The sequence below is a fragment of the Oncorhynchus mykiss genome, chromosome 19 (genome assembly GCF_057628025.1).
Source record: "Oncorhynchus mykiss isolate SJ-2025 chromosome 19, ASM5762802v1, whole genome shotgun sequence".
NCBI lineage: Eukaryota > Metazoa > Chordata > Actinopteri > Salmoniformes > Salmonidae > Oncorhynchus > Oncorhynchus mykiss.
This window is the reverse complement of record NC_143040.1, coordinates 50603499-50616374: the sequence shown is the minus strand read 5'-3', so window position 1 is coordinate 50616374 and position 12876 is coordinate 50603499. Positions and strand designations below refer to the sequence as shown.

At 44.9% G+C, this 12876-nt stretch overlaps 1 pseudogene; it reads left to right on the top strand.

Moving 5' to 3' along the window:
- Positions 1-7206: 7206 nt before the first annotated feature.
- On the top strand, positions 7207-8301 carry LOC149975228 (uncharacterized; annotated as a pseudogene).
- Positions 8302-12876: the final 4575 nt, after the last annotated feature.

Below are 12876 nucleotides of genomic sequence, written 5' to 3'. Positions count from 1 at the left end.
GTCAATAAAGAAGTGGTCAGACTATGCAGATGCTAAGCTACAGGACTGTTTTGTTGGCACAGACTGAAAAATGTCACAGGCTTCATCAATAATTTAATCGATGACGTCGCCCCCACAGTGACTGTACTTACATACCCCAACCAGAAGCCATGGATTACAGGCAACATCAGCACTGAGCTAAAGACTGAATCGTACTACACCGGCTCTAATGCTCTTCGGGTGTGGCAGTGCTTGCAAACTATTACAGACTACAAAGGGAAGTACAGCCGCAAGCTGCCCAGTTACACGAGCCTACCAGACAAGCTAAATTACTTCTATGCTCGCTTTGAGGCAAGCAACACTGAAGCATGCATGAGATCATCAGCTGTTCTGGACGACTGTGTGATCAGGCTCTCCGTAGCTGATGTTAGTAAGACCTTTAAACAGCTCAACATTCACAAGGCCGCAGGGCCAGACGGATTACCAGGACGTGTACTTCGAGCACGCGCTGACCAATTGGCAAGTGTCTTCTCTGACATTTTCAACCTGTCCCTGACTGAGTCTTTAATACCAACGTGTTTCAAGCAGAACACCATAGTCCCTGTGCCCAATAACACTAATGTAACCTGCCTAAATGACTACCGACCCTAGACCCACTCCAATGTGCATACCCCCCCCAACAGATCCACAGATGATGCAATCTCTATTGCATTCTAAACTGCCCTTTCCCACCTGGACAAAAGGAACAACTATGTGAGAATGCTATACATTGACTACAGCTCAGCGTTCAACACCATAGTGCCCTCAAAGCTCATCACTAAGCTAAGGACCCTGTGAATAAACACCTCCCTCTGTATCTGGATCCTGGACTTCCTGAAAGGCCTCCCCCAGGTGGTAAGGGTAGGTAACTACACATCTGCCATGCTGATCCTCAACACGGGGGCCCCTCAGGGGTTTGTGCTCAGTCCCCACTGTACTCCCTGTTCACTCATGACTGCATGAGCACTGCGAGCACGCCCCCATTCTCATCGTCGGGCTGTAGTGGAGCAGGTCGAGAGCTTCAAGTTCCTTGTTCACATCACCAACAAACTATCAAGGTCCAAACACACCAAGACAGTTGTGAAGAGAGCACGACAAAGCCTATTCCCCATCAGTAGACTGAAAATATTTGGCATGGGTCCTCAGATCCTCAAAATGTTATACGGCTGCACCATCGAGAACTGGTTGCATCATTGCCTGCTATGGCAACAGCTCGGCTTCCGACCGCAAGGCATTTACAGAGGGTACTGCGTACGGACCAGTGCATCACTGGGGCCAAGCTTCCTGCCATCCAGGACCTCTATACCAGGCGGTGTCAGAGGAAGGCCCAAAAAATGGTCAAAGACTCCAGCCACCCTAGTCATAGACTGTTCTCACAGCAAGCGGTACCAGAGTGCCCCCAAGCCGTAAGACTCCTGAACATCTAATCAAATGGCTGCCCAGACTATTTGCATTGTCCCCCCTTTTACTCTGCTGCTATTCTCTGATAATTACCTATGCATAGTTACTTTAACTCTACCTACATGTACACTATCGTTTCAAAAGTTTGGGGTCACTTAGAAATGTCCTTGTTTCCCATGAAAACATACACGAAATGAGTTGCAAAATGAATAGGAAATATAGTCAAGACGTTGATTTTTAATTGAAATAATAATTGTGTCCTTCAGACTTTGCTGTCGTCAAGGAATCCTCCATTTGCAGCAATTACAGCCTTGCAGACCTTTGGCATTCTAGTTGTCAATTTGTTGAGGTAATCTGAAGAGATTTCACCCAATGCTTCCTGAATCACCTCCCAGAGCTGACTACTTCTTCCCTAACTACACTGCTCAAAAAAATAAAGGCAACACTAAAATAACACATCCTAGATCTGAATGAATGAAATATTGTTATTAAATACTTTTTTCTTTACTTAGTTGAATGTGATGACAACAAAATCACACAAAAATTATCAATGGAAATCAAATGTATCAACCCATGGAGGTCTGGATTTGGAGTCACACTCAAAATTAAAGTGGAAAACCACACTACAGGCTGATCCAACTTTGATGTAATGTCCTTAAAACAAGTCAAAATTAGGCTCAGTAGTGTGTGTGGCCTCCACGTGCCTGTATGACCTCCCTATAACGCCTGGGCATGCTCCTGATGACATGGCTGATGGTCTCATGAGGGATCTCCTCCCAGACCTGGACTAAAGCATCCGCCAACTCCTGGACAGTCTGTGGTGCAACGTGGCGTTGGTGGATGGAGCGAGACATGATGCCCCAGATGTGCTCAATTGGATTCAGGTCTGGGGAATGGGCGGGCCAGTCCATAGCATCAATGCCTTCCTCTTGCAGGAACTGCTGACATACTCCAGCCACATGAGGTCTAGCATTGTCTTGCATTAGGAGGAACCCAGCGCCAACCGCACCAGCATATGGTCTCACAAGGGGTCTGAGGATCTCATCTCGGTACCTAATGGCAGTCAGGCTACCTCTGGCGAGCACATGGAGGGCTGTGCGGCCCCCCAAAGAAATGCCACCCCACACCATAACTGACCCACCGCCAAACCGGTCATGCTGGAGGATGTTGCAGGCAGCAGAATGTTCTCCACGGCGTCTCCAGACTCTGTCACGTCTGTCACATGTGCTCAGTGTGAACCTGTTTTCATCTGTGAAGAGCACAGGGCGCCAGTGGCGAATATGCCAATCTTGGTGTTCTCTGGCAAATGCCAAACGTCCTGCACGATGTTGGGCTGGAAGCACAACCCCCACCTGTGGACGTCGGGCCCTCATACCACCCTCATGGAGTCTGTTTCTGACCGTTTGAGCAGACACATGCACATTTGTGGCCTGCTGGAGGTCATTTTGCAGGGCTCTGGCAATGCTCCTCCTGCTCCTCCTTGCACAAAGGCGGAGGTAGCGGTCCTGCTGCTGGGTTGTTGCCCTCCAACGGCCTCCTCCACTTCTCCTGATGTACTGGCCTGTCTCCTGGAAGCGCCTCCATGCTCTGGACACTACGCTGACAAACACAGCAAATCTTCTTGCCACAGCTCGCATTGATGTGCCATCCTGGATGAGCTGCACTACCTGAGCCACTTGTGTGGGTTGTAGACTCCGTCTCATGCTACCACTAGAGTGAAAGCAATGCCAGCATTCAAAAGTGACCAAAACATCAGCCAGGAAGCATGGTAACTGAGAAGTTGTCTGTGGTCACCACCTGCAGAACCACTCCTTTATTGGGGGTGTCTTGCTAATTGCCTATAATTTCCACCTGTTGTCTATTCCATTTGCACAACAGCATGTGAACTTTATTGTCAATCAGTGTTGCTTCCTAAGTGGACAGTTTGATTTCACAGAAGTGTGATTGACTTGGAGTTATATTGTGTTGTTTAAGTGTTCCCTTTATTTTTTTGAGCAGTGTAGTTCTTGAATAGTTTGGAGCTGTGCTTTGGGTCATCGTCCCGTTGTAGGAGGACATTGGCTCCAATCAAGCGCCGTCCACAGGGTATGGCATGGCGTTGCAAAATGGAGTGATTGCCTTCCTTCTTCAAGATCCCTTTTACCCTGTACAAATCTCCCACTTTTACCACCACTCACACACACAAACCATCACATTGCCTCCACCATACTTTACAGATGGCATCAAGCACTCCTCCAGCATCTTTTCATGATTTCTGCGTCTCACGAATGTTATTCATTGTGATCTGAACACCTCTAACTTAGATTCGTCTGTCCATTACACTATTTCCAATCTTCCTCTGTCCAGTGTCTATGTTATTTTGCCCATCTTAATCATTTCTTTTTATTGGCCAGTCTGAGAGTTTCAGAAGAAAGGTCTGTTTCTGGCCATTTTGAGCCTGTAATTCACCCACAAATGCTGATGCTCCAGATACTCAACTAGTCTAAAGAAGGCCAGTTTTATTGTTTCTTTAATCAGGACAACAGATTCCAGCTGTGCTAACATAATTGCAAAAGGGTTTTCTAATGATCAATTAGCCTTTTAAAATGATCAACTTGGATTAGCTAACACAATGTGCTTATTGGAACACAGGAGTGAGGGTTGCTGATAATGGGCCTCTGTATGCTTATGTAGATATTCCATAAAAAATCTGCAGTTTCCAGCTACAATTGTCATTTACAACATTAACAATGTCTACACTGTATTTCTGATCAATTTGATGTTATTTTAATGGACAAAGAAATTGCTTTTCTTTCAAAAACAAGGACATTTCTAAGTGACCCCAAACTTTTGAACGGTAGTGTACCTCACTTACCTTGACTAACCAGTGCCCCCGCACATTGACTCTGTACCAGTACCCCCTGTATATAGCCGCGCCACTATTATTTTACAGCTGCTCTCTAATAATTTTTTATTTATCTATTTTTAACACTTATTTTTCTTAAAACTGCATCGTTGTTTAAGGGCGTATACATAAGCATTTCACTGTAAGGTGAAGGTTAAGGTGGAGATTACCTCACCTGTTGTTTTCGGCACATGTGACAAATACAATTTGATTTGATTTGATTATGCCGTAAAGGATTTGGCTTATCATAGAACATGGCAGTGACGCCTCAGTCGTCTGTCCTCTGTGCTGACAAGCTTTACAAAAACCATCCATCATATTGGATTTATCTTTGAGAGCTTCTCTCTGTGAGTCCTATTGACGGTCCTCTACGATAGTATCGCCTGTGAATTTGCACTTGTGACCTGTGCTCATTTGGGTTGAGCCTCTTGGCTTGCTGCAGTCTCTTTTGTTGCTGTAGTGTAGTTGGCTGGCCAGTGAGGGATGGGCAGGTGTAGCAGGACAGTCTTTGCTCCACCCTAGAGGGAGACAGTTGCGTCATGTCTGATCCTATCATGTCTCCATCCTAGCAGACCCTGAACATCCTCTATAGGAGGGTTCTGGTATAGGCCTGCTTCCCTACAGGCTGATAGTGTGTAACACGCTCAGCCCAGTTAGTACAACGTTTTAATTAAAAGAGGATCTACGTTAGAGGAGGAAACCCCAGAAAGACTGTGATAGGGCATAGTGCGAGGGACATCTGCCCTCAGGAACAGGCAGACAGATGGACACCAACGTGGGGTCCTTCACTGCTAATTAAAGGCCTTCCCACCCTGTATGTTGGTTTCAGTCTTTTAGGATTATTACATGTCACACTGTTCGATGTTACCATATTAAAATCTTGATATCAACCTGGCCAGATTGTACCATTTGCTTAAGTGTAGTTATTACATTCTACAATTAGCTTGCAAGGCTACGTCAGTCGATGCAGGTTACATCCACTGCAGTGGCGTATTTGATCTGCGCATATGCCAGCACCAGCAGGGCGAGCCTCCCTCTATCCTTATGCACAAGTGAAGCGAGTGTCTATAAATAGTTTTCAGTTACAAATTATGTGTCCGAACTCAGAATCAAATAGGTTTCCCAAAAATAACATGGTCGCTGTGGTAGAACGTTTATTTTGATTTGCGATTGTGTTCATTTATCAAAATTCCATCACTTAGCTTGATATCAGATGTGTCATGTAAAGATTATTAGGGAAATAATTATTCTTGCAAGCATGTAAACAGTAAAATTGAGCTATTATATGAATTTGACAATTCAATTGTATTATTCTGTGCATAATCAGTAATTCTTGACTTCACAAGGAGCCTTTACAGTGTAGAAATAAATCAAATCAAATCAAATTTTATTAGTCACATACACATGTTTAGCAGATGCTATTGCAAGTGTAGCGAAATGCTTATAGTTTTCTGGGCTAACAGTGTAAGAAATAATACATAAAAAAACGAAATACTTCAGTTTCCTAATGACTTGAAGCGAAGCTGCCATCTCTATCGGTGCCATCTTGTTGTCAAACAGTAGGCAGTAAGGCAGGAATAGAGTGAAAATAAGGAAGGCACAGTATGGGGGCAATACAGAGAGCATTCTATCTTATCATCAATCTATTTGTGGCGAATTTCCACTTGAGATTTACCCCACACCAGTGTGTCACCAGTGTTTTATGTTAATGTGGTCTCTAGTGTTTTTGTCTTTCCATCAGGAGTGTGACACTAAAGACTTTGGGGGGCCACTGGGGGCGAGCAGGGAGGACTACCAACGATGTCACAAACCCCGCCCTAAGTCACCAGTGCCCTCGCCTTGAAGGCCTGATTCACACAGTCTCCTCTGAACGGTTGATGTTGAGAAGTGTCTGTTACTTGAACTATGTGAAGCATTTATTTGGGCTGCTATCTGAGGTGCATACTTTTGTGATATTTCATGTTTTTGCTTTGTCATTATGGGGTATTGTGTGTAGATTGATGAGGAAAATCAACAATTGAATGAATTTTAGAATAAGGCTTTAACGTAACAACATTTTAGGGGTCTGAATACTTTCCGAATGCACTGTACATATGCAATGAGTAAAACGGTATGTAAACATTATTAAAGTGTCCAGTGTTCCATTATTAAAGTGACCAGTGATTCCATTTCTATGTACATAGGGAAGCAACCTCTAAGGTGCAGGGTTGAGTAACCGGGTGGTCGTCAGCTAGTGACTTTGACTAAGTTCGGGGCAGGGTACTAGGTGGAGGCCGGCGATGGCTATTTAACAGTCTGATGGCTATTTAACAGTCTAATGGCCTTGAGATAGAAGCTTTTTTTCAGCCTGTCGATCCAAGCTTTGATTTTAGCAGTACTGACCACACCTTCTGGATGATAGAAGGGTGAACAGGTCGTGGCTCGGGTGGTTGATGTGCTTTACGATCTTTTTGGCCTTCCTGTGATATCGGGTGCTGTAGAAATCCTGGAGGGCAGGCAGTGTGCCACTGGTGATATGTTGGGCAAAACATACCACCCTCTGAAGAGCCCTGTATTTGCGGGCGGTGCAGTTGCCGTACCAGAGAGTGATGCAGCCCGACGGAATGCTCTCAACTTGTGGACTTGTTTACGTGCTGCTGTACGTTTTGTTGCTAGTGTTACTCTGCTACCTGCCAACTTTATGGTTTTTACTTTTTAATTACCGTTTTATATTTGTATTTTTTCATTCAACTTTTTCACCCTGGACGCTTTATCTGGACATGGTTCTACAGGACCTCCACCAGCCGAAGCTAAGTAGTAACATTAACATGATGCTTTATCTGGACATGGTTCTACAGGACCTCCACCAGCCGAAGCTAAGTAGTAACATTAACATGATGCTTTATCTGGACGTGGTTCTACAGGACCTCCACCAGCCGAAGCTAAGTAGTAACATTAACATGATGCTTTATCTGGACATGGTTCTACAGGACCTCCACCAGCCGAAGCTAAGTAGTAACATTAACATGATGCTTTATCTGGACATGGTTCTACAGGACCTCCACCAGCCGAAGCTAAGTAGTAACATTAACATTATGCCTTCTAATTGCAGTCGCTGTATTCATAATATACAGGAGAACGATCGCCTTATGGTGAGGATAGCCGCTCCAAGCCCAGCTTCTGACGCAATCATTTGGCAAGGGTAATTTATGGAAAGGATGAAACAGTGTCTGTGCCACAAATAAGTACAGATAGTAACGATAGTATAAATCCCCCTCGCACAATCCCCGCAGCTGGACAACTTTCTCATGGCTTCTGGAATGAAATACTGTAGGAATGCTCAACCGGTGTCGCTCATTCAGCCGACAGAAACTTTCAACCGGTTCTCCCCATTAAGCAATGAGTCGGAGTCAGAGGCTGAGCCTTCTATGATCTCTACTTCTCCCGTTACGGCGTCTGAGACGCCGAAGGCTCCCACCATTAGCTCTGACAAATTGAAAACCCTATTCATTGGAAACTCCATTACCCGCAGTATTAGACTTAAAACGAATCATCCAGCGATCATACATTGTTAGCCAGGGGGCAGGGCTACCGACATTAAGGTTAATCTCAAGATGGTGCTGGCTAAAACTGGCGAGTGTAGAGAGTATAGAGATATTGTTATCCAAGTCAGCACCAAAAATGTTAGGATGAAACAGTCAGAGGTCACCAAGCACAACATAGCCTCAGCGTATAAATCAGCTAGAAAGATGTGTCAGCATCGAGTAATTGTCTCTGGCCCCCTCCCATTTAGGGGGAGTGATGCGCTCTACATCAGAGTCTCACAACTCAATCGCTGGTTCAAAACTGTTTTCTGCCCCTCCCAGAAAAAAGTGAGTCCCAGTAATTTCTGGGACTCACCCACAAACAAGACCAAGCTTGGCTTGCTAAGGAGTGAAAGAATCCATTCTAGCTGGATTGGTGCTCTCATTTTATCTACGAACATAGACAGGGCTCTAACTTCCCTAGCTCCACAATGAGATAGGGTGCAGGCCAGGCAGCAGGCTGTTAGCCAGCCTGCCAGCTTCGTGGAGTCTGCCACTAGAACAGTCAGTTTAGTCAGCTCAGCTATCCCCATTGAGACCGTGTCTGTGCCTCGATCTAGGTTGGGCAAAACTAAACATGGCAGTGTTCGCCTTAGCAATTTCACTGGAATAAAGACCTCCTCCATTCCTGCCATTATTGAAATAGATTGTGATATCTCACATCTCAAAATAGGGCTACTTAATGTTAGAACCCTCACTTCCAAGGCAGTTATAGTCAATGAACGAATCACTGATCGTAATCTTGATGTGATTGGCCTGACTGAAACATGGCTTAAGCCTGATGAATTTACTCTGTTAAATGAGGCCTCTCCTCCTGGTTACACTAGCGACCATATTTTATTTTATTTTACCTTTATTTAACTGTATGCAAGTCAGTTAAGAACAAATTCTTATTTACAATGACGGCCTACCAAAAGGCAACAGGCCTCCTGCAGGGACAAAACACACATCACAACAAGAAAGACATATCTCCCGCGCATCACGCAAAGACATAGGTGTTGCTAACATTTACGATAGCAAATTTCAATTTACAAAAAAAAAGTGTTTTTAAGCTTGTAGTCATGAAATATATGCAGCCTACTCAATCACATTTTATAGCTACTATTTACAGGCCTCCTGGGTCGTATACAGCATCCCTCACTGAGTTCCCTGAATTTACAATCACAACAAATAATCTGCTCAGAATCCAACCAAGGATCATCAAAAGCTGTGCCATAAATTCTCGGACAAACCAAAGATTCCTACATGTCCTTCCAGACTCCCTCCACCTACCCATGGACGTCAGAGTACAACAATCGGTTAACCACCTAACTGAGGAACTTAATTTAACTGTGTGTAATACTCTAGATGCAGTCACACCCAAAAAACTAGCTCCCTGGTATATAGAAAATAACTGAGCTCTGAAGTAAGCTTCCAGAAAATTGGAAAGGAAATGGAGCTGCACCAAACTGGAAATCTTCCGATTTGCTTGGAAAGACAGTACCTGTCAGGTGCGTGAATGAGGACCCAAAAGCGAATTAACAAACAGAGTTTCTTTAATGATGAACACACGTGGGCTCAGATGGACAGGTAGATTCCGACAGGACAGGACAAGGTTGCAGCAAACACGATGATAGTCTGGTTCAGGCATGAGACACACAAACAAGAATCCGACAAAGACAGGAGCAGAAACAGAGAGAGATATAGGGACCTAATCAGAGGGAAAAAGGGAACAGGTGGGAAAAGGGGTGAATGAGGTAGTCAGAGAAGACAAGGAACAGCTGGGGGAAAGAGGGACAGAAACGGTAACCTAGTACGACCAGCAGAGGGAGACAGGGTGAAAGGAAAGGACAGAAAGACACAACATGACAATACATGACAGTACCGTGCGGTATCGAAGAGCCCTCAATGCTGCTCGGTCATCCTATTTTTCCAACTTAATTGAGGAGGATAAGAACAATCCTAAATGTATTTTTGATGCTGTCGCAAAGCTAACTAAACAGCATTCCCGAAGAGAGGATGGCGTTCACTTCAGCAGTGATAAACTTCTTTGACAAAAAGATCATGATCATCAGAAAGCAAATTACGGACACCTCTTTAAATCTGTGTATTCCTCCAAAGCTCAGTTGTCTTGAGTCTGCACAACACTGCCAGGACCTAGGATCAAGGGAGACACTCAAGTTTTTTATACTATACACTATGACACATTGTTGAAAATAGTCATGGCCTCTAAACCTTTAAACTGAATACTGGACCCTATTCCAACTAAACTACTGAAAGAGCTGCTTCCTGTGCTTGGCCGTCCTATGTTGAACATAATAAACGGCTCGCTATCCCCCGGATGTGTACCAAACTCACTAAAAGTGGCATTAATAAAGCCTCTCTTGAAAAAGACAAACCTTGACCAAGAAAATATAAAAAATTATCGGGCCTGTATCAAATCTCCATTCCTCTCAAAAATATTGAAAAAGCTGTTGCGTAGCAACTCACTGCCTTCCTGAAGACGAATAATGGATACGAAACTCTTCTGGTTTTAGACCCCATCATAGCACTGAGACTGCACTAATGACGGTGGTAAATTGCCTTTTAATAGCATCAGACCAAAGCTCTGCATCTGTTCTCGTGCTTCTAGACCTTGGTGCTGCTTTTGATACCATCGATCACCACATTATTTTGGAGAGACTGGAAACTCTGGCCTGGTTTAGATCTTATCTGTCGTGAAGATATCAGTTTGTCTCTGTGGATGGTTTGTCCTCTGACAAATCAACTGTACATTTCGGTGTTCCTTAAGGTTTCATTTTAGGACCTCTATTGTTTTCACTATATATTTTACTTCTTGGTGATGTCATTCGGAAACATAATGTTAACTTTCAATGCTATGTGGATGATACACGGCTGTACATTTCAATGAAACATTGGTGAAGCCCCAAAATTGCCCTCCTTGGAAGCTTGTGTTTCAGACATAAGGAAGTGGATGGCGACAAATGTTTTACTTTTAAACTCGGACAAAACAGAGATGCTAGTTCTAGGTCCCAAGAAAAAAAAATTGATCATATTACTCCAGTGCTAGCCTCTCTACACTGGCTTCCTGTTAAGGCAAGGGCTGATTTCAAAGTTTTACTGCTAACCTACAAAGCATTGCTCCTTCCAATCTTTCCGATTTGGTCCTGCCGTACATACCTACACGTATGCTACGGACACAAGACGCAGGCCTCCTTATTGTCCCTAGAATTTCTATGCAAACAGCTGGAGGCAGGGCTATCTCCTATAGAGCTCCATTTTGATGGAATGGTCTGCCTATCCATGTGAGAGACGCAGACTCTGTCTCAATCTTTAAGTCTTTATTCAAGACTCATCTCTTCAGCAGGTCTTATGATTGAGTATAGTCTGGCCCAAGGGTGTGAAGGTGAACGGAAAGGCACTGAACCACCCTTCCTGTCTCTGATAGCCAGTTTCCATCTTTCCCCCTATTATGGGGGCTGAGTCACTGGCTTACTGGTGCTCTTCCATACCAGGTTCAGTCTTTTATATCTGGAGTATTCCTCCTGTCTTGTCCGGTGTTCCTTGTGAATTTAAGTATGCTCCCTCTAACAACCTCTCTCTCTCTCTCTCTCTCTCTCTCTCTCTCTCTGAGGACCTGAGCCCTAGGTGCCTCAGGACTACCTGGCCTGATGACTCCTTGCTGTCCCTAGTCCACCTGGTCGTGCTACTGATCCAATTTCAACTGTTCTGCCTACGGCTATGGAACTTACCTGTTCCATAGCCTTACCTGTTCACCGGACATGATACCTTGTCCCGGACCTGCTGTTTTCGACTCTCTCTCTCTACCACACCTGCTGTCTCTAACTCTGAATGATCGGCTATAAAAAGCCTACCGACATTTACTCCTGAGAGGCTGACTTGTTGCACCCTCTACAACCACTGTGATTATTATTATTTGACCATGCTGGTCCTCTATGAACATTTGAACATTTTTGCCATATACTGTTATAATCTCCACCCGGCACAGAAAGAAGAGGACTGCCCCCCCCCCCCCCCCCCCCCCCCGCCCGCCTGGTTCCTCTCTAGGTTTCCTAGTTTTCCTAGTCACCGTGCTTCTACATCTACATTGCTTGCTGTTTGGGGTTTTAGGCTGGGTTTCTGTACAGCCCTTTGTGACATTGGCTGATGTAAGAAGGGCTTTATAAATACATTTGATTGGATGATTGATATGTAAATGTTTGTGAGGGTCTTAGGGCCCAAGCCTAATTGTTTCAGCCTCTTGAGGTTGAAGAGGCCCTGTTTCGCGTTCTTCACCACACTGTCTGTGCGGGTGGACCATTTCAGAATGCCAGTGATGTGTACACTGAGGAACTTGAAGCTTTTCACCTTCTCGACTGCGGCCCCGTCGACGTGGATGGGTCATGCTCTCTCTACTGTCTCCTGAAGTCCATAATCGCTTTTGTTGATGTTAAGGGAGAGGCTATTTTCTTGGCACCACTCCGCCAGGGCTCTCACCTCCTCCCTGTTGGCTGTCTCGTCATTGTTGGTAATCAGACCTACTACTGTTGAGTCATCTGCAATTTTGATTGAGTTGGAGGTGTGCATGGCCACGCAGTCATGGGTGAACAGGGAGTACAAGAGGGGGCTGAGCACACACCCTTGTGGGGCTCCTTTGTTGAGGATCAGCGTAGTGGAGGTGTTGTTTCCTACCTTCCCTACCTGGGGGTGGCCCGTCAGGAAGTCCAGGACCTAGTTGCACAGGGCAGACTTCAGACCCATGGCCCGAGCTTAATTATGAGCTTGCAGGGTACTATGGTGTTGAAGGCAGAGCTGTAGTCAATAAACAACATTCTTACATAGGTATTCCTCTTGTCTAGATGGGATAGGGCAGTGTGCAGTGTGATGGCGATTGCACCGTCTATGCATATTGAAGTGGGTCTAGGGTGTCAAGTAAGGTGGAGGTGATATGATCCTTAACTAGCCTCTCAAAGCACTTCATGATGACAGCAGTGACTGCTGCGGGGCAATAGTCATTTAGTTCAGTTACTG